General features: G+C 37.0%; 1 protein-coding gene and 1 long non-coding RNA gene across 5 annotated transcripts in view; both read right to left on the bottom strand.

Moving 5' to 3' along the window:
- TMCC1 (transmembrane and coiled-coil domain family 1) overlaps nt 1-20780 on the bottom strand; it is a 194901-nt gene that overhangs the window by 124098 nt on the left and 50023 nt on the right. The window lies entirely within an intron of this gene.
- Nucleotides 7562-10743, bottom strand: LOC118501624. Its single transcript, XR_004904260.1, has 2 exons — nt 9483-10743; nt 7562-7642 (listed from the first exon to the last, which is right to left on the bottom strand). It is a non-coding gene; the product is annotated as an uncharacterized LOC118501624 (long non-coding RNA).

The raw sequence follows: 20780 nt of genomic DNA, 5'->3' as shown, positions 1-20780 counted from the left end.
AATATGACTCCACATTTTTAAAAAATGAATGAAATCTTGCAATCTGCAACAACAATGGATTGACCCAGAGGATACTGTGTTGGGTGAAATTAAGTCAAACAGAGAAAGACAAATGTCATATTATTTCATTTATATGTGGAATCTTAAACACAAAATAAATGAACAAGTAGAACAGAAACAGACTCATAGATACAGGGTACATTTTGACAGTTGTTAGAGGGGAGGAGGATTGGGAGAATGAGTGGAAAAGATGAAGAGATTAAGAAGTACAAATTGGTAGTTATAGAACAGGCATGGGAATGTAAAGTACAGCATAGGGAACACAGTTAATAATACTGTAATAGGTATGTATGATGTGAGATAGATGGGTACTAGATTTATTGGGGTGACCACTTTGTAAGTTGTATAAAAGTCTAATCACTGGGTTGTACACCTGAAACTAATATAAGGTTGTATGTCAACTATAATTTAAAAAATAAAAATTATTTTTAAAAATCTGATGTCAACATGTAAAAAAAATGAAATATCACCTCAACCCATTAGAATTGCTATTATTTAAAAAATACAGACAATAAGTGTTGGCAAGGATATAGGGAAATTAAAACCCTTGCATACTGTTGATTGAATTGTAAACAATGCAACTGCTGTGGAAAAATAGTATGGCAGTTCTTCAAAAACTTAAACATAGAAGTACCACATGATCCAGCAATCCCACTTCTGTGCATAGGTCAAAAAGAATTAAAAGCAGGGTCTCAAAGAGATGTCTGCACACCCATGTTCATAGCAGCACTATCCACAATAGCCAAGAGGCAGAAGCAAACCAAGTACCCATCAACAGATAAGTGGATAAACAAAATGTGTTATATACATACAAGGGAATATCGTTTAGTCTTAAAAAGGAAGGAGTTCCCTGCTACAAAATGGATAAACCTTAAGGACATTATGCTAAGTGAAATAAGCCAGTCATAAAAAGACAAATACTGTATGATTCCACTTATATGAGGTAGCTAGGTAAGGTAGTCAAATTCATAGAAACAAAAGTAGAATGGTGGGTTACCAGTGGCTGGGGAAAAGAAGAAAGGGAGAGATCTGTAATGGTTATAGAGTTTCGGATTTGCAAGATGAAAAGTCTGGAGAGCTGTGTTGCACAACCTTATGAATACACTTAACTCTAATAAATTTGTACACTTAAATATATAATTAAGTGGTGGATTTTATGTTATGTGTATTTTACTATGATTTTTCAAAAAGTTAAACTAATCACATTTCTATTTCCAAGCATGCCCCTGGATTCAGCACTGTTTCCTTAACCCACTCCTTTTCTTGCGTTTACACATGGAGATCCACCAACAGCTGTCTTTTTCCAGAAAACTGAAATATTCTCTAAATAATAGAGCATTCTCTCCAGATAGAAATGAAGAGTTTTGACAATGACACATCACTGCAGAGCTTTAAAGACCTAATACCCCCCCAAAATGGCTTATTGCCAAGAATCCTTATAAATGAACAAAGAGCTGCTCCTTTCTGATCTGTGCTTTATAATACCTTACTCATTAGCACACAATATTAAGAAATAATCCTTTAAAATATAATCAAATTCTTTGCCCTCATCTAAATTTTATTTCTCACACCTGGCATTTATAAAAGAACAATAATCACATTAAAAATAACACTAAATGAAGTAATTATAAGTCCAAGTTTTGTTCTCTCAAGCAGTATCCCATGCCATTGTTTACAATGCGCAGAGTATGTTGAACACGAGCATTACCATAGCCAGAGAGGCACAAGGACAACTCTGCCCTCACAGACTACAAAAACCTCTCTATAGAGGCAGTGAAAAATGACATCAAATGATAACACTGGACAAAAGACCCAAAGACCACACATATGAATGGTGAGTAAAGCAAGTAACAAGAGAAGGTTGTTTAGGACTGCCATGTCTTCCTATTGAGAGAACCACTTTAGCATTATGAAATGTCATTCTTTATCTTTAGTATCTAGCCTCAACACCTAACAAATATGATATTAACATAGCTTTATCATCTTTCTTTGGTTTAGTGTTCCATGGTCTTATCTTTTCCTATTTTTTAACTTCTACAATATCTTGCATGTTGGGAAATGTGTTTCTTTTGTCCCATGTTTTCTTTTTCTTTTCTATGAATCAAGCATTTTTAATATTCTATTTTATCTCTTATATTAGTCTATTATACATTTTTCTGTTATTCCTTAGGTTACTGTGCAAATTATAATATACACTGTTAACTTACCAGTGTATACTTTAACGACATTCCGAACAAACCAAGACCTTAGTAACAATTTAACTCTATTAACTTTCCCTTCATCCTTTATGCTATTGTACCTTTTATTTCCACAATGTGTTAAACCTCAGTGATAACCATATTATAATTTTAAAGCTCAATTATTAACTAACCTAGGGAAACATATGAAAAATGTATACAAAGTAAATAAAGTTAAGTAATGTTATTTCAACTAAGTTGATATTTTCTGAATCCCCCACAGATACATATACCTTGGCAGCCAAACAGGTGCTCAGAGTATGCATTAGTGTACAAATTCACAGGCATCCTGCATCTAATTGGCACTCCATGGAACTTACAGCCTCCAGCTTAACAGTATGTAGCTTCTAGGATATCACAGGAACCCTGATGTAGCTCTAGTGGTTATACTGAACAGGAACTTCAACTCTCCCCTCACGCTCTTTTTTAAAAAATTCTCATCTATTCCTGGCTGGTGTAGTTCAGTGGATTGAGCATGGGCCTGTGAACCAAAGGGTTGCTGTTTGATTCCCAGTCAGGGCACATGCCTGGGTTGCAGGCCAGGTTCCCTCACACCTGGTAGGGGGTGTGCAAGAGGCAAGCACATATTAATGTATCTCTCTCTTTTTCCCTCCCTTCCTCTCTCTCTGAAAATAAACAAAATCTTAAAAAAAAAAAAATCTCATCCAAGGATATGTTTTGTAATGCTGAGAGAGAGAGAGAAACACTGATATGAGAAAGAAACATCTATTGGTTGCCTCCTGTGCACACCCCGACTGGGGATCAAGCTGGCAACCTACGTATGTATGTTCCCTGACGAAGAATCAAACCCCCAATATTTCCAAGAATACTGTAGAATGGACTCTTTCATTGGACAGAAGGGTCTATTAACTATATTGTTGATGTCTTTTAAATCATGTTAAATCATATAAAATTACCATTTTTGTAGTCAAAAAACTGTTCAAATATTGGCAATTTCATATGGTTCGATGTTATATTTAAGTGTAAGACTAATAAAAAATCAGTGTTTAGTCAAACTTAATCCAGGCTCCCTTTATCCAAATCAAAAATTGGAAGACTAAGCTTTAATATCTAAAATCAAATTTTAAAAAGATTATTCTGTCCATGACAATCTAGGCCAATAAAAAAAGAATGAAGTCCATGTTTAGCTATTCAGCAAAGAGAATTTGAGACAGAAGATAACTCAAAAGTAATTTTGCTATAGAAATGCTATTCTTTCAGTGGCTATAAGAAGAAACAAATGGATTCTAGTCCTTTGTCTTTTTTCTTTCACAACAGTGGCTCGCTTTATTTCAATAGGCTCTGTATGTGCTGAGGGGAAAAGAGGAATACAAATAAAATTTTCTGTTATTCCTACTTCAGGGACAAAAAAGACTTTAGGGACAAAAAAGTCTATATCAAAAGTCCACGAATTTTCTATTCTAATAAAAGCTTCCTTCGAGGAGAATTAATGGATTAAACATGAAGGACTGAACTTATTATCTTGGCTCTCTACTAAAACTGTATAATGAAAGGTATATATCCACAAAGGCATAGAGAACTTTGGAAAGTGAAAAATAAATGGTCCAGTAATAAATGACTTAAGCTTTCAGTTTTTTTCCAGTCAGATAAGTGCTTGGCAGGGTAGCAATGGTGTGGGGAAATTGATAAGAAGCCAGCCAATTTATGCCAAAACTATACAAAGGTCAGGACTTGGAAGTATCAGGGGCTACTCTAAAAAAAGAGACATAAAGCCTGAAAACAGAAGGAATGGCTCAAGTTCTTAATGAGTAGTTAGATCAGCGTCATTCTTCTAACACACAGCAAGGAGATCAGTCCAGAAGTTGACTTTCTGTGAGACTGAAACCAGGGACCAGAAGGATTCTAGACTGAGAGATTCCAGACATAATTAAGGGGTAGGGTAAAGTCACATCCTGAGGACAGAGAATTAAACTAATAAATGAGAATTTGTCCTCTTCCTCTTAGTCTTCTAGAACACAGACAACCAGCTTTATTACCACCAACATCATTCACCAACCCCCAAGGCCAAGAGCTTGAATAACTCCTCTGGAAAAATTGACAGAAGAAAAGACCTACAGATACTGACAACTGGAAGGGGCCTACAGTCTAGAGGGTCTCTGCCCAACTACTCTACAGTAAAAACCATCAAGCTACAACCCCCCACACCAAGGACAGCTTCCTGCAGCATTTTAAAGCTTCCCTCAAATGTGAAAAGAAAGCCATGGATAGATAAACAGACACTTGAGAAAAGCCTCTATAACAAAAGAGAGAGACTAAAACAAACAGCCAGGAAAAAAGAAACTCCGAAGAGACAGAGACAATATCGAAAACAAAAAAATACATATATCCTCAGAAACAAAAGAAAACAAAATGCATTAAATAAGAAAAGGATGTAAGAAAATTCACAGAAGAGGAAAAAACACTTAGAAATGAAAAATATAATGGAAATATTTACTAGAATGATAAAAATAAGTTTTAAGAAAAGTTCCCAGAAATGAGAATAAAAGACAGAGACAGGGAAGGGAAAAAAAAAAGAAAATTAAACTAAAGGTCATGTTAGGAGATCCAATCTCTGACTAACAACAAGAGAACAGAAATTTGGGGGGGGGGGGGGGGGGGGGGGGGAGGGGGAACTGTGTGCTAACTGTAATTAAAAAAAAAAAAGAAATATAAGTGGGGGAGTAAATTAAATAAATATAAATGAATTACAATTACACAGAATAAAATGGATTAATCTTAGAAACATTTTTGCATAAAAATAAAGTCACAGAAGACTACATAATCTATAGATAAAACCATTTTCTAAAGCTCCTGAAGAAGTAAAACCAACTGTTTTTAAAGTGCACAAGCCCTGACTGGTGTAGCTCAGTGGACTGAGCGTGACCAAAGGGTCGCTGGTTCAATTCCCAGCCAGGGCATATGCCTAGGTTGCAGCAAGATCTCCAGCAGGGGGTGCGCAAGAGGCAACCACACAGTGATGTTTCTCTCGCTCTCTATTTCCCTCCCTTCCCTCTCTCTAAAAATAAAATAAGTAAAATCTTAAAAAAAAAAAGTGAATGAAATGCAAAATTCTGTACACTGGAAGAATCACATACAGGGGTGGGCAAAAATAGGTTTACAGTTGTTCATATGGAAAATATGATTAATAAATAATACAAAAATAAACTATGTTTCATGTACTCACAACTGTAAGCCTACTTTTCCCCACCTCTGGATATAATAATGTTCCCATTCTTGTTTATTGTAGTGCCATAGCATACATAAATAAAATTTATTTTTATATAAATATTATATAATAAAAAATTTGATACAAAACCAGCCTTCTTCCAGTCAGATAAGCACTTGACAGGCTAGTGGGAGGTGGAGAGAAAATAAATTTTGGGGTTTTGATGGAATAAAAATTAATATAATAGTTTTCTAAAACTAATGTTTCCAGATCCAGTCTTCAAGTTTTCCAGATTGAAAGGACCCACAAGTACTCAGCCCAACAAGTGCCAACAAGACTCATACCAAGGCACATAATTGTAAAACCTCAGGACAACACAGCTAATGAGAAGACTTTTTAAAATACTAGAGAGGAAAACAGGTGCTACCCAGAAGATAAGCAATCAGTATGGCACCAAATTTTTCAATAGCGATATTAGCAGCTAGAAATTAAAGACATGATGCTTTACAGAATTCTACAGAAAGACATTTCCAATCTAAAATTCCACACCTGGTCAATGAAGTATTAAAATAATGAAATATTAGAGTAAAATAAAAATATTTTAAAATGGGCATTATCTCCCATGCATCCTTTTTCATAAGCTCCTGGAGAATGTGCTTCATGAAAAGAAAGGAATGAACCAATAGAGAAGATGACATGAAACCAAGGAAACAGAGACCTGGTATTTATTAACAGATGAAGGACTCTCAGGACAAGTGGTATGCAACAGACGCGTGGAGCAATCAATTCAGGCCAAAGGAGAAGTGAGGGCTCCATGAGATGTATCACTAAGAAAAAGATGAAACTGATAAGACCACATGATGTTTCTGAAAGTCTTTATATAATCTTCTGAAAAAGATTTGTAGTTCTTTCAGAATTTGAAGATGACCCAATTATAGCTATATAGAACAATAAAAATTGAGCAATTAACTCCAGAGACAACAGAAATGAATAAAATGGAAAATGTTATCACGATATACTATATGGTGCAAGTTGTAAAGATTTTGCATTGGCATAACATAAACAGTATATTGAAGGTTAACTAAAATTAGTGAGATGTGGGCAGTAGAGATAATAAGAGATCTAAATAATCACCTCCAGCCCCAGCTGGTGTGTCAGTGGATTGAGTGCTGGCCTGTGAAACAAAGGGTTGCCTGTTGATTCTCAGCCAGGGTACATGCCTGAGTTGTGGGCCAGGTCCCCAATAGGGGGTACATGAGAGGCAGCCACACATTGATGTTTCTCTCCCTCACTTTCTCCCTCCCTTCCCCTCTCTCTAAAAATAAGTAAAATCTTTTTTAAAATAATTACCTTCATTGTAAGAAACCAACAGATATCTAAAACAGAAAAATATAGCATACACACAATATTTAGAAAATACTTAGATAGATTCCAGAATAAAAAGTTAAAAGTTTAAATATGGCTTGCTTGAGGGAAGGGGGAAGTAGGATAAAGACTTCAGGTTATTAGAACCTTATAGTAGCTTTTAAAAATGTTTTATAATATGTGACAAACATAAAAATTAAAATAAATTTTCCTTGGGTTAGATATGAAGAAAATACTTGTTTGTCAGAGCTCTGAGAACCCAAGAAGATGGTAAATAGCATGAGTTTATGAAAACTTCACAAAAACTTAAAAATAGAATATTCACAAGCAAGTGGAATGTTTTACACTTCTAATTGTGTTGAAAAGAAAGAGATGACTTCTGAATTCTTAGTTTCAATAATTCTCTAAGGAACTAAGCAAACAGACACATATCTGAAATAATACTAATTCCTTAACTTCTTTGTTCTTGTAGCTTACTGTTGGCCTAATGTCACAATTCAGTCTTCCTTTGTCGGAATGCTTTTCAGAGTTTCCAGCTGTGATTTCAAAAATGGTACTAGGACAATACAGAATTGTGAAGCCACAGACAGTGAATGGTAAGATACAAACAGGAAGAAAAAATCATAAGGGTAAAAATCTTTAACAAGAACAATACAGTATATGTGGAAAATATATATTTAAAATATTCAAATTACACTAAAAGAACGTCTTTTGATATTTTTCATACTGACCATGTAATACTGAGATTTATAATATGTGTGTATTTTGGTCTTCTGTCCTAGCTCCTTTGTCATAGTTCCTAAGATTCCTAAGACTCGGGGGACTTCCGACAAGATGGAGGCATAGGTGGACGCACCGTACCTCCACGCACAACCAAGATTAGAACAACAATTTAGAGCCAGAATAACACCCAGAAATGACAGAGAATTTATCTGAATGGAAGTCGGACAGCCAAGAAGTTGAAGTAGACCCTTTCATCCAGACAGGTAGGAGGGGCTGAGAGGAGGAACGGGTGTGGGTCGTGGCGCGCGGGTTGCGGCACACGGATCGGGGAGAACTGGGCACATAAGGCAACCAGGAGCATGTAAGCCTTCTGGGATGCAGCGGTGGACCCTGAGTACGCAAGCAGCGGCTGGCAGACCCAGTGAGGCGGCATTGTGGACCAGGGCAGAGCGCGCAACCCAGGATCCCATAGAAAGGACTGAGATCCCAGGAGAACGGAGCTACCGCCATTGTTCCCTCCTGCCCCTGCACTCGCCCCCAACCCCACATACAACGTCACAATCTAGCAACTGGGGGGCCCAGCCCAGAGCACAACCTAAGGCTCCGCCCCTCACCGTAACAAGAGCGACCAGACCAAAAAAAAAAAAAAAAAGCGGGGAGAGAGAGAGAGAGAGATGTCTCCAACAGATCAGTCTCCCAGGACTCATCCTTTTGAGCGACCAAGAAATAGCCAATCTATCAGATGCACAGTTCAAAACACTGGTGATCGGGAAGCTCACGAAATTGGTTGATTTTGGGCGCAAATTACATGAAAAGATGCAGGTTACCATAAAAGAGATGAAGGAAGATGCACAGAGAACCAAGAGTGAAGGGAAGGAAACTGGGACTCAAAACAATAGAGTGGACCACAAGGAAGAAAAAAACAACCAAGCAGGAAAGAATGAAGAAATAATAATTCAAAAAAAAAAAAAAACGAGGAAAAGCTTAGGAACCTCCAGGACATCTTTAAACGTTCCAACATCCGAATTATAGGGGTACCAGAAGGGGAAGAGGAAAAGCAACAGATTGAGCACGTATTTGAACAAATAATAAAGGAGAACTTCCCCAATCTGGCAAAGGAAATAGACTTCCAAGAAATCCAGGAAGCTCAGAGAGCCCCAAAGAAGTTGGACCCAAGAAGAAACACACCAAGGCACATCAGAATTACATTAGCCAAAATAAAAATGAAGGAGAGAATCCTAGAAGCAGCAAGAGATAAGGAAACAGTAACCTACAAAAGAGTTCCCATCAGACTGTCAGCTGATTTCTCAAAAGAGACCTTACAGGCAAGAAGGGGCTGGGAAGAAGTATTCCAAGTCATGAAAGACAAGGACCTATATCCCAGACTACTCTATCCAGCAAAGCTTTCATCTAGAATAGAAGGGCAGATAAAGTGCTTTTCAGATAAGGTCAAGTTAAAGTAGTTGATCATCGCCAAGCCCTTATTTTATGAAATGTTAAAGGGACTTATCTAAGAAAAAGAAGATAAAGGAAAAACATGTATAGTAAAAGGACAGCAAACTCACAATGATTAACAACCACACCTAAAGCAAAACCAAAAGAAACTAAGCAAACAACTTGAACGGGAACAGAACCACAGAAACAGAGATCACATGGAGGGTTAGCAACAGGGGAGTGGGAGTAGGAGGGAGGGGGAAAAGGTACAAAGAATAAGTAGCATAGAATGTAGGTTGAAAATAGATAGGGGGAGAATAAGAATAGTATGGGAAATGTAGAAGCTAAAGAACTTATAAGTATGACACATGGACATGACTAAAGGGAAGGATATGGGTGGGAGAGGGTGTACAGGGTGGAGGGGTGTGAAGGGGGGAAAATGGGACAACTGTAATAGCATAATCAATAAAATATATTAAAAAAATGATTCCTAAGACTCATGAAATTTCCTAAGGGGTAAGAACAATAGAGGCATATTTTGTTATAATATTTGAAATATATTCAGAGTATAAAGGTGACATGGTCGTTGCCTTATTCATAACAAATGCCTTTTCAACCACACCTGAATTTACAATAATGAGGCAACTTTTGGAGAGCCCCTAGGTAACCTAAGAATGGGGACTGGTTGCCAAGGGAACCAACCAGGTGATTAGAGGATTGAAACTTTCATTTCTACCTTGCCCCTGGGGAAAGGACAGAGGAACTAGGGATTGCATTCAAATCACCATAGGCCAATGATTCAATCACTCATTAGTAAACATAGCAAAACACTAGAGCTACATACCCTCACAATGATAAAAACAAGAAGTAAAAGTCAAGCTAGTCTTGATTATTGTATCAATACACTAAGGATAAGGATACAGAACTATGAGCAAAAAACAAGGGATACATACCACAAACTAGCATGCAGACCTAAGGCAGGTAATTTACACTGTGGCCTAAATTCCTCTGAGCTACAACGGAAATCATAAAACCTTTATTCCCATTCTCACAACACTAAACATCTGACAATAGATAACTGCCTGAATTACATAGTTATGCAGAGGAATTTAAGCAAGATCACTTAATACACTAAAGTCTTCTGGGCAAACATGCCTAGGAAGGATATGTTAATCTCACAAGTATTTACTGCTTAAGTCTGTGTTTGGTATAACTTATCACAAATTATGTAAGGCCAATGTATGATACCCAAGGAATGTGGAAAATGGAAGGAAACTTAACAAAGAAATATTTCAAGTCATAAATAATCACACTTACAAATAACGAAATTGGGTAACTGTTTTCTTCACTTGTTTTGCATCCTTGTAACAAACAGCAGTTCCAAGGAGTAGAAAATCTGGACGCTGTCATACTTTTGCATAGAAGAAATGTACAGTTGGGCCCTGAACAATCTATAATCACCAAAAACAAATTTAATGTTGGAAAGCCTCTGGTGAGTTTTTTTAAGCCAAAAAACTGTATTTAAGATATTTCACTCTCACACTATGATAAGGTAATTATTTAAATGTGCGTTTGGACAGAAGTAGTGCCCTCAAGACTCGTAGATGGGGCAGGTATTTGAAACAGCCCGGTATGGTGGTTAAAAATTGGGAAGGATAATCTTGACGGCAGAGGTCCCCCCTGAGAAGCCAGGGGTCCCAGCCCTACACCAGGCCCCCACCCAGCCCAGGGTTCCAGTACCAGAAGAAAAGTCCCCATAACTTTTGGCTGTGAAAACCAGTGGAGACTGTGGCTGAGTGAAACAGAGGATTATTACCAGAGTCCCAGGCATTCCTAAGGGAACTACGCATGAACTTACTCGCTAAGGAACGTACTTACTCGGAGCTCCAGCGTTGGGGCAGCAATTCCAAAGGTTGCCAGGGACGGAAGGGGTGTAACTGAATTGTCTGGTTTTGGGGCAAGGGCTGAAGGGGCAGCTTTCTCCCAGACAGATGTGCTGGAAGGAGCCATTCATTATTCCTTTGCTGAGTCATCCCTTCACAGGTGTAGGCGCAGGCGGGTGCCATACCTGAGTCTCCATTAACCTGGCTAACACTGTTCACCCCACCTGGGTGATTCCCTGAGACCTTGCCCCGTCCAACCAGCGGGCCCACCCAAGTGGCTTCCCAGTAGCTTTTCCATCATGTAATGGGCAAATGTGCTGAAAGTCTTCAAAAAAAAAAAAAATTTCACTGAAGCCAAATGCAGTCTTTTGCAATACAATGACAGCTGGTACACTGATACAGATGGGTTCCTAGAACACTCACCTGACATGGGAAGCCTGTACTACAAGGGGCTTGCCCTCCAGAAGATAATTCCGGTTTTCTTTTTTTGGGGGGGTCCCACTTACATGTTCGATTTGTCTAACAGAGGCAACCACAAGTAGAATGGCCTTCTTTGAAAGACTTTGAAAGGCCAGATAACCACTTGGGGTTACACAGCTGAATAAAATGATTATAGAAGTCCCTCCCAACCAAAAATGTGTTAATAAAAGGCTCAGAAAAAAGTGTAACTTTCTCAGGACAATGTTCCAGCAGGGAAAAAATAACCAAAAACACAGAATAATAATTGCTACTAACTGCCAGATGATCTGCCAGTCAAATTACCTAAAAACAAGGATAAATCAGCCGTTCACCTCTCTTTTCCTACTTTATAGCACTATTTGGAGTTGGAGGGTAGGAAGACTGTGGTGACTTCTGGACTCCTAGCAATTTCATTGCAGCCTTTTGAAAACAGATATGGAAAGCAAAGGGAAACTTTTATTTTCTTCTATCTAAACTTCTACTTCATTAATTTCTACTACAAGAATGAGTTTTAGGGTTTCAATCTTGCTTTAATTGTTAAGGCAAAGTATTTAATTTTTTTCTTAGGTGTTTTAGGAAAATTAGTCTATTAGATGTATCTTCCAACCAGTTGACAGGTTACCAACTTTTTGGCCGCCTAGGTCCTTCTAAGATCTTCTACACTCTCTGCCTATATTACACTTTTCCCACTAAATACATGATAAAACTTACAATATTGAGGCATCTCGTCTGTGCTGTAGTAGAATGAGTAAAGAATTTAGACTCAGCCACATACTAGCTCTCTGGTTCTAGGTAAATTTAAAATTTTCCTTAAGCCCTAATTATCTAATTTGTAAAAATGGAGATTAGACCTACCTCAAAAAGCTGACATGAAACTTAAATTACATTACATATACATGCATGTAATACCATAATATCATTCTACGGTACTGAATATATAATGTATGCAAGACATATATGCATGTGTGTGTATGTGCACACATGCATGCATGTCTTGCATATACTACATATTCAGTATCATATAATGATATTGTAACAAATTCACTTCCACAAAACATTCTTGCAAGATTACTACCAACCACGTGGAAAAGATTCTCTGTTATCAAATTAGTCAGTAAAATTCAATATTCTAAAGGCATCTTGGTATTTTATGGCAATAAGAAAAATGATACAGGGATGGTTCTCACCTTTATTCCCCTTTCTTAACTATAATTATGCAACATTATGTTGTGGTCAGTGTGAGACTTTAATCTGAGCTCTCTTTTCCACCCACCCTCAACCTCCTGATGCAGATATAACTCCATGGAGGTTGTTTATTTAACTGGCTACCTCATTAAACAGAAGAGGCCTTGTCTTAGATACTGTAAATAATTATTCCTTTTTCTTACTATTTTGTTTAGATATCAAGAATCCAGAATGTCACTGCTTATATTTTAATGATGAACAGTATTAAAATAACACTAGGGAATCATTACAGTATTTTATTTCCACTGCTACTCCTTGGAAAAAGAGGCCAAGATACTTAAAAAAATAACATAAGAACCACCCCCCCAAAAGAGAAAATAAACCAGAAGTAGTGATAAAATCAGCCTTTGTCACTGCTCTCATTCGAACAAGCTGATCTAGTTACCAATATTTGCAAAAGGGAAAAACTTTCTTTTCCCCTTTTCTTGTCCCCTGACAAAAACGGTGTTCTTCAATCCTTTGAAGTGGTCAACAGGGTAAAGAGGCAAGAATGCTGAACATGTCAGAGGTAACCCAGGGATCCGTGGTATCACTCAAAATCAGCTATATAACCCCAGGCAGGTTTTAACATCTTTGAACCTGTAAAATGAGGAGTTTGATCAGAATTATCTCTCTGAGTTTTTGCTAATCATTTGGCAACAGCCAGTGTTCTACTGGCTGAAAATCATTTGTGTTGCAAGGGACTCATTTTGTAACCCAAGGTTTCCTAATTCTTAGCTTCCTCATTATTGCAATTTTGCAATGTGTCAGGGTTCCTTATCCCAGCAAGATGCTACTACAATAAACAAAATGTATTTGTCGGTTCTTAATAATATTAGACTTAATCTTTGGGTGGAAATATGAATATTTTTACAATCTATAAACCAACAAGTCCTTGTTAATTCTTTCTGCAAAGAGATTTGTCATTAGATTGATTTTAAACATCTAGCATCATTTTATATGTAAAAGGATTCTATTAAAGAAAAAGATATTTCCAAAAACCAACCTATATATAAAATGAAAAATAAATTAATGCACATATACAGATTCTGAAGTATAAAAGTTTGAAAGTGAAATTTAGTCTGCTTCCACTGACAGATAAGATCATAGGTCATGATGATATAACATCAAAATAAGTCAATTTTTAATAGATACTTACTAAATCCAAATTGTGCTAACTTGCCAAAGTCATCTTTCTTGAGATAAAATGATGTACTATGATCTCTGAAAGAAAAAATGAATCTGTTCTAATGATTACCTTGTATAATACGTAACCCTGGTATGTCCTCCTGTCTGTCTATCTTTCTATCTACCTATGAGTCTCTGGAAGCTAACAGTCACAAAACAAGAAGACCCTGTAACACTGTCCTGGTTAAACAAAAGAGTAGACTTTGGATGCCAAATTCTCTCCCCTTACTCCTAAGGGTCAAGGCTACTGATAAAGTACACAGAACAAAAGTATACAAAGGGGAAAGGGGAATTTAGGTCACATACTACATTCCTTTAGAGGTCTAATTATTCTATGGTCTGTATCTATTTTAAAATATAAAGGAAAAGGAAGTTAAATTTAAAAAGTGAACTTGACTTTGTATTATATTCAGCTTTCATCATAAAAACCACTGCCTGGAACAGAAAGAATGTGTAACTCAGATGTTTAAAAAACAACAACAAAACAAAACAACCAAAAACTTTAAGAAGCATCCCTATGATTATCAACTTCACATGACAGATTTAACAATGTCAAGATCACCCTACTTGTACTTTCCATTTTACTCCTAAAACAAGGATAATCATAATATCTTTTGGGCCATAACATATACTTATAGGGCAAGGCAAATGTAGGTACAGTTGTTTGTATGGAAAAATCATACAAAATTAATAAATAATAATACAAGAATAAACTGTGTTCCGCATACTCAGAACTGTAAACATACTTTTGCCCCACCCTGTATATTAAAGTAAACATACATTCTGGACCTCTGAGCTGGGGCCAATAAAAACCTAAAAGTTACATGCTTTGGTAACCAAGTTTTGCTCTATAAAGTACTTTTAATAGAGAAAACTACAAAGCCAAAATATACCTTCATCTCTACTTAGTCCCATTTCCTAGTCTTATATTATTCCCTTGACAGGATATAAAATATTCCCTTGATGTTATCACCTATCTAACTTATTCTAAATATACAGAAAATAAAGATATCTTCTGGTTTTCATTTAAAAAATTACAACTTTTCACCTGTTCTGTGGAACAATGAACGTTTTCTTACTAACTCTCCCAAGGAAATCTTTGGATTTTAACTTTTGTTTACCTTTATTTTTTTATTCTAACAGTGCAGTTAAATCCTACCGATGCTTCTGTTGTTTATTCCACATGCACAGTTTACCAATTCAGTTCAATATTTACAAAGAGCATCTACTACTACAGCAATCTTCACATGTTGTGCCACAAGAATTTTTAAAATATGCAACACCAACTTCTTTTTCCTCAGGCTGTCAAAAATAAATAAATAATTAAAAGACAACAAGGAACACCACAATAGCTATCCACTGTGAATGAATCAAAACTATACCTTTTTTTTGGTCAGATTGTCCAAAAAAAAAAAGGTAATTTTTTGGTGTGCTGCAGAATTTTAGTAATTTGTTTATGTGGGCCATAAAATGAAAAAGGCTGAAAATCTGGTACTACTATACCACAGTCACTGTACTCAATCCAGTCCATATTCTCCTGTACTAGTTACTTCTCAAATTATAATCCCCTATTTATCAACGTTCTGTTAGTAGGGCTGTCATAGCCTCCCTTCTGCCTACTGATTCTGGCCTATGGCACCACCTGGTGGTCAGAGACAGGAACTATCCTTCCTACCACTTTATTTCTTCCCTCTTGGGAGAACAGTACTCATGAGCTTTCTGGTTTTGTTCACAGATCAACTAATTCAATCTTAGAACTTTCTCTTTCATTTGAACAAAGCAGGATACCATCTTGCTGTGATTTACCATGGAGGGCAGAGTCCCTCATTTATAAACTCTAGGTAATCCACAAACTCTAAGACTACAAATTATTTGTTACTGAGTAAGAATAGAAAGAATGGCCGGTGTGGTTCAGATGGCTGGGCACCATCCCACAAAGTGAAAGGTCATTGGTTCAAATCCCAGTCAGGGTGCATGCCTGGGCTGTGAATTAGGTTCCTGGTCAGGGTGCATGCCAGAGGCAATCGATTGATGTTTCCCTCTCGTATTAATGTTTCTCTCCCTCTCTTTAAAAATAAATAAATAAAATCTTACAAGAAGGAGCAGGGGAAGAAGAAGAAAGAGTGGGTTTTTGAGAGATACTTCAAAGATGAACTCCAGACAGCAGCAGGCACAAAGCTCTGTGTGCCTTTTCCAGTGCTGGCTTTACGTGGGAAGTCCTTCCAAGCAGGCCTGGCTCAATTCCACTTTGTGAAGATTACAGGCCAGTGGAAACAGTAGTCCGAAGTTCCTCCCACACCTGCTTCTGGAGCGCCAGCCTGGAGATAAAGCAAGCAGCCGATGCCGTGTTGCACAGGACCTCCAGTGCACGAGAAAGTTGACAGGTTGTGCCTTTCCCATCTCCTGCCCACAGCTAATCCAATTCGGCTGTGTGGAAAATTCACGTGCAGACCTGGAAACCATGATTCTATCAAGTGTGATTCAGCCTATTCGGTGTAAAATCATCCTAACATTTGGGCTCTTAGCCACCAAAAGTGAGAATTTTGGTGAAGAATAATCCTACTTCCTTTCTACCCTACCTGCCTTTTTTCTCTAACTTCCAACCCTTTCTTCTTTTCTCTTAATTTCCAGATTCAGCCAAACATTACAAAAAAAAAATTCCCTCGGTCCAAACTGCAAATAACCCACAAAACTTCCCTAAATGCAGCCTAATAAAGGTATTCTCCTTTTTCTAAATTTATAAACAAACAAAAAAGGACGTGGTGGGCTCTGAGGTGATAGTAGCCTTAACAGGGTACCAGGATCACTAATGTCAACCTTTCCTTTAAGCTTCCAAAGTTTGCATATATCTTCTCATTTCCCTCTAATTACACTTATTTCTTTCCTTTAGAATTCATAGCAAAAAAATTCATTCATTGTTACTATTTTATAAAATAAGACTACTAAACAGCATTGATTGGTATTATATTACTGTATAGTTAGCACTGTAATTGTGAAATAATGTATAGTATTTTGGAGGAATGGAATTTTGGGCCTAGCCTGGGAACCTATAAACCATTTCTAACAGTGAAATTCAAAACGTCTTTTCCCATAGAAATAAACAATTGAATGTTCTTTTATACGTTGGTGGATGATTCTACTACATGACAGTAACTTAGCTCAGCTCTCTAGTACCTTAACTGTTTTTTCCTATTTTATTCCATTTTGAACATAACTCTTAAAAAAAATCAAATGTATTTTCAATATATAAACCCCTTTTAAACATCTGTAATGAGGGCTCCCTACATCCGATCACATCATACAAATTAATTTCACATTCCAAATGCTAAATCAAAGACACTGCAAACTAACTGAAATTTTAATAAACAGCTATATATAATCATATACTATTCCAATTTCATTTTTCATTACTTCCTCTAATTTCTTACTAGTCCTCATACTGGTTAGGCTCGATGGTTCTATGTGAGATATGAATAAAGGTAACTAGCACAAGGTCCTAGCTCTCCGGGGGCTCACAACTGGGGTTTTCTTTTGTTTTTGTTTGTTTTTAATGCAAATATCAGCTATTTTTAAACTTGACATTTGCATGTATTGTACTGTCTTATGATGATGAAGATCTGCACTGCCTGTGCCTCATCGTCCTTCCAAGGAGCATATTCTCTACAAAGCCCCTGCTAATAACTTGACCTACTTGGCTCTCCCTTTCCTGAACTGCTTCTGCCCTTCATTTCACTAACATCTGATTACATTTTGTTCTCTAGCAAAGCTTTTAACTGCTACGAATGGATTATAAGTGTGCTATAGACATCGATCATCTCAGCCCTCCAGGTAGCTGAGCAGAGCCTGGGGTGACGGGAACGACTTACCTGATTGTGAACATAATCATCACTTTACCCTGCTATGCTGTACAGATATTTTAATTTTCTATGTGTGTCATGAAAAAGACTGGGAAGTACAGCAAGTTTAATTTGTGGAATTTTCAAATTAGAAGTAACATTAAATACTATTTAGTACAATGACCTCATCTTGAAGGAAATGAAATCTAAAGAATTTAATTTGTTTAAGGTCACCCTGATATTTAATAACAGATATAAGACATTCTTAGAATCTAAAACTGCAGGCTTCTGGATTCTGGGCTTCATTATACCACACTGCTTCTTTAATTGCCACTTAGGTAAATCCTGCCACCCTGACAAGACTGTAAGGTCTTTGAGAATAAGGCTGTAACATAATTTATATGCAGCTCTTATCTAAAACTGAGGTGGGCAAAGTATGGACTACAGCTCAGATACTGTCCACCACAGCTAAACCCAGGGCAGCTGGGTTTACATCGTGAGCAGCTGCTTTCATGCTTTTGATGAAGAACCGAGTAGCTGCGAGAGATCTTATGGTCAAAAATATTTACTATTGCTATTTACAGAAAAGGTTTGCAAATCCCCGACCTAAAACAATGCTAGATCAAACATTTAGTAAACATTTTAACACATGTGTGAACAAACACTGGGGAAAACATTTCTGGTCCCATGTGATTCATAAAAGACATAACAGAAGAACAGGTAAACTGAGATACTGCCGTGAAAGCTTTCGGTACACTTAACCAGGTTTGCACTTTCATTTGTACCAATTTTTCATATTCCACATCAGACTCAAAGAACATGGTTGGCAGGAACAATAAAGATCACATAGGTAGTTACATGATTTGCCTAAAATCATTCAGCTAGTAAAGGTAAATCCAGAACAGAACCCTTTTTAAAAAACAAAACTGTTTTCCATTATAATCAAACCAATTTTAGTGAAACAATTTTTTTCCACTCTTTGAGGGTGAGTTATAAAATTTGACTTTATAATGTTACAAGTAATCTGAGTGTTTAAAAGTTTGATTCACCATAAAACCACAATTCTAATATTGTACAACCCTAAGGAAACCAAACCTACTCTAAATTCACAGATCTCCCTTCTCCTCTAATTCTATCATACATGTCTTCCCTTGACGTTATCACTGTATTTTTAAACACTAACACTATCCTAATACTGTGGCACATTTACATACTACATTGACATTTTCAAAGCTTTTACCTTAAATAATCTCAATTTTACCATGAAATATACTCTTGACTTCTGGACGACTATGAATCTTACTGCTTCAAAACATGGCCTACTTCTAACCTATTTTCGTAAAAACATGTATTCAATAGCAACCTCAAGTTTATATCTTAAGATTCTTTCACTGAGCCTCTGTTGCAATAACTTAGTAGTTCTTCTAAGCATAAACATGCTGCTGCATAAAATCTGTATCAAGGCTTACCCTGGCTGGTGTGGCTCAGTGGACTGAGTGGTGGCCTGTGAACCAAGGGGCTTCCGGTTCGATTCCCAGTCAGGGCATATGCCTGGGTTGTGGGCCAGGTCCCCAGTTGGGGGCATACAAGAGACAACCACACACTGATGTCTGTCTCTCTCTCTCTCAAAAAAATAAACAAAATCTTTATCAAGGTTTAGGATTCTTTTCCTCATAGAGGACCCCTTTCTTGGTGCAATATACTGTTATACTGCTAATAAATTCCACATGCCTTCTGGGGAAATCCTATCAGGACCTCTGATCACTCAAACTGACCACTGTCAATTTCTTGTTTTGATCTCTTTGTTTGAAATCTCCGATTTAAGGCTACTAAGACCCTGGTTTCAGTCATCATCACTTCTTGCCTAGATTCTGCAAGACTCTTAACTGGTTGCTCAACAGCCAGAGTGATCCTCTTAAAAAACAAGTGACATGTCACTTCTATGCTGAAAACCTCAATGACCCCCATCTCATTCAGAGTACAGCCAAAGTCCTTACAATGCCCGTGGAGCCATACCTGATCTGGCTACTTGTGACCCCTCATCTCATCTCTAACTACAGTACAGCAGTCCCCCCTTACCTATGGTTTTGCTTTTCACAGTTTCAGCTACCCCTCAGTCAACAGAGGTCCAAAAATATTAAATGGAAAATTCCAGAAATAAACAATGCTTAGTCCTGGCTAGGTGGCTCAGTTCATTGCAATATCATCCAATACAACAAAAAGGTTGTGGGTTCAATCCCCGTTCAAGGCACATGAGTGGGTTGCAGGTTTGATCCCCAGTTGAGGTGCGTAAGGGAGGCAGCCGACAGATGTTTTCCTCTCACATTGATGTCTCTGCCCCCGTCCACCATATTCCCTTTCCTCTGTCTCTCTAAAATCAATAACAACATATCCTTGGATGAGGAGTAAAAAAAAAAACAACAATGCTTAAATTTTAAGTTGTACACCATTCTGAGTGTAGCATGATGAAATCATTAGATCAATAACAGCCTAACGTCAGGTCACAATGCCTCTATCATTCACTTCACTTCACCCCATCATATAGGAGTTTTTAAATCATTTCACATCAACACAAGGAGAGGAGTGAATACAGTGCAATAAGATATTTTGAGAGACCACATTCACATAACTTTCATTATAATATATTGTTGTAACTGGTCTATTTTACTATTAGTCATTGTTACACTAATAATCTCATTGTGTCCAATTTATAAATTAAACTTTATCATAGGTATGTATAGGGAAAAACATAGTATATGAGTAATATATGGTTTGCTACTATCCATGGTTTCAAGGTGTCCATGGGGGTAAGGGGGTCTCAGAACATACCTCACTCTATTTTTTTTAATTTTTCCATAGTAATTATCACCTTCCAATATAACATACAACTTATTTGTTGTTATTGTTTCTGCCCATGAGCGCAAAAATTTTTGCCTGTTTTGTTTTCTGATGTATCCTATCTAGCTAGAACACTGCCTAGTACTTAAAAGGTATTTAATAAATATTGATGAATGATTGAAGGAATGTTACTCCATTTCAAAAATTTATCCATGTACATTCTCAAACTCACTAATTAGACATCCTTTCTTACTTCCTATGTCTCCTACTCTCACTAATTCACTGAAAAAAAATAAACCAAAGGCAAAAAGTATTAGGTATGGGGACTTCAAATATGATTAAGAGACAACCCTTGCCCTTACGTAAT

The sequence above is a fragment of the Phyllostomus discolor genome, chromosome 7, assembly GCF_004126475.2.
Source record: "Phyllostomus discolor isolate MPI-MPIP mPhyDis1 chromosome 7, mPhyDis1.pri.v3, whole genome shotgun sequence".
In the NCBI taxonomy this organism is placed as follows: Eukaryota; Metazoa; Chordata; class Mammalia; order Chiroptera; family Phyllostomidae; genus Phyllostomus; species Phyllostomus discolor.
The sequence above is the reverse complement of the archived record's forward strand: the minus strand, read 5'-3'. Positions and strand labels throughout refer to the sequence as shown.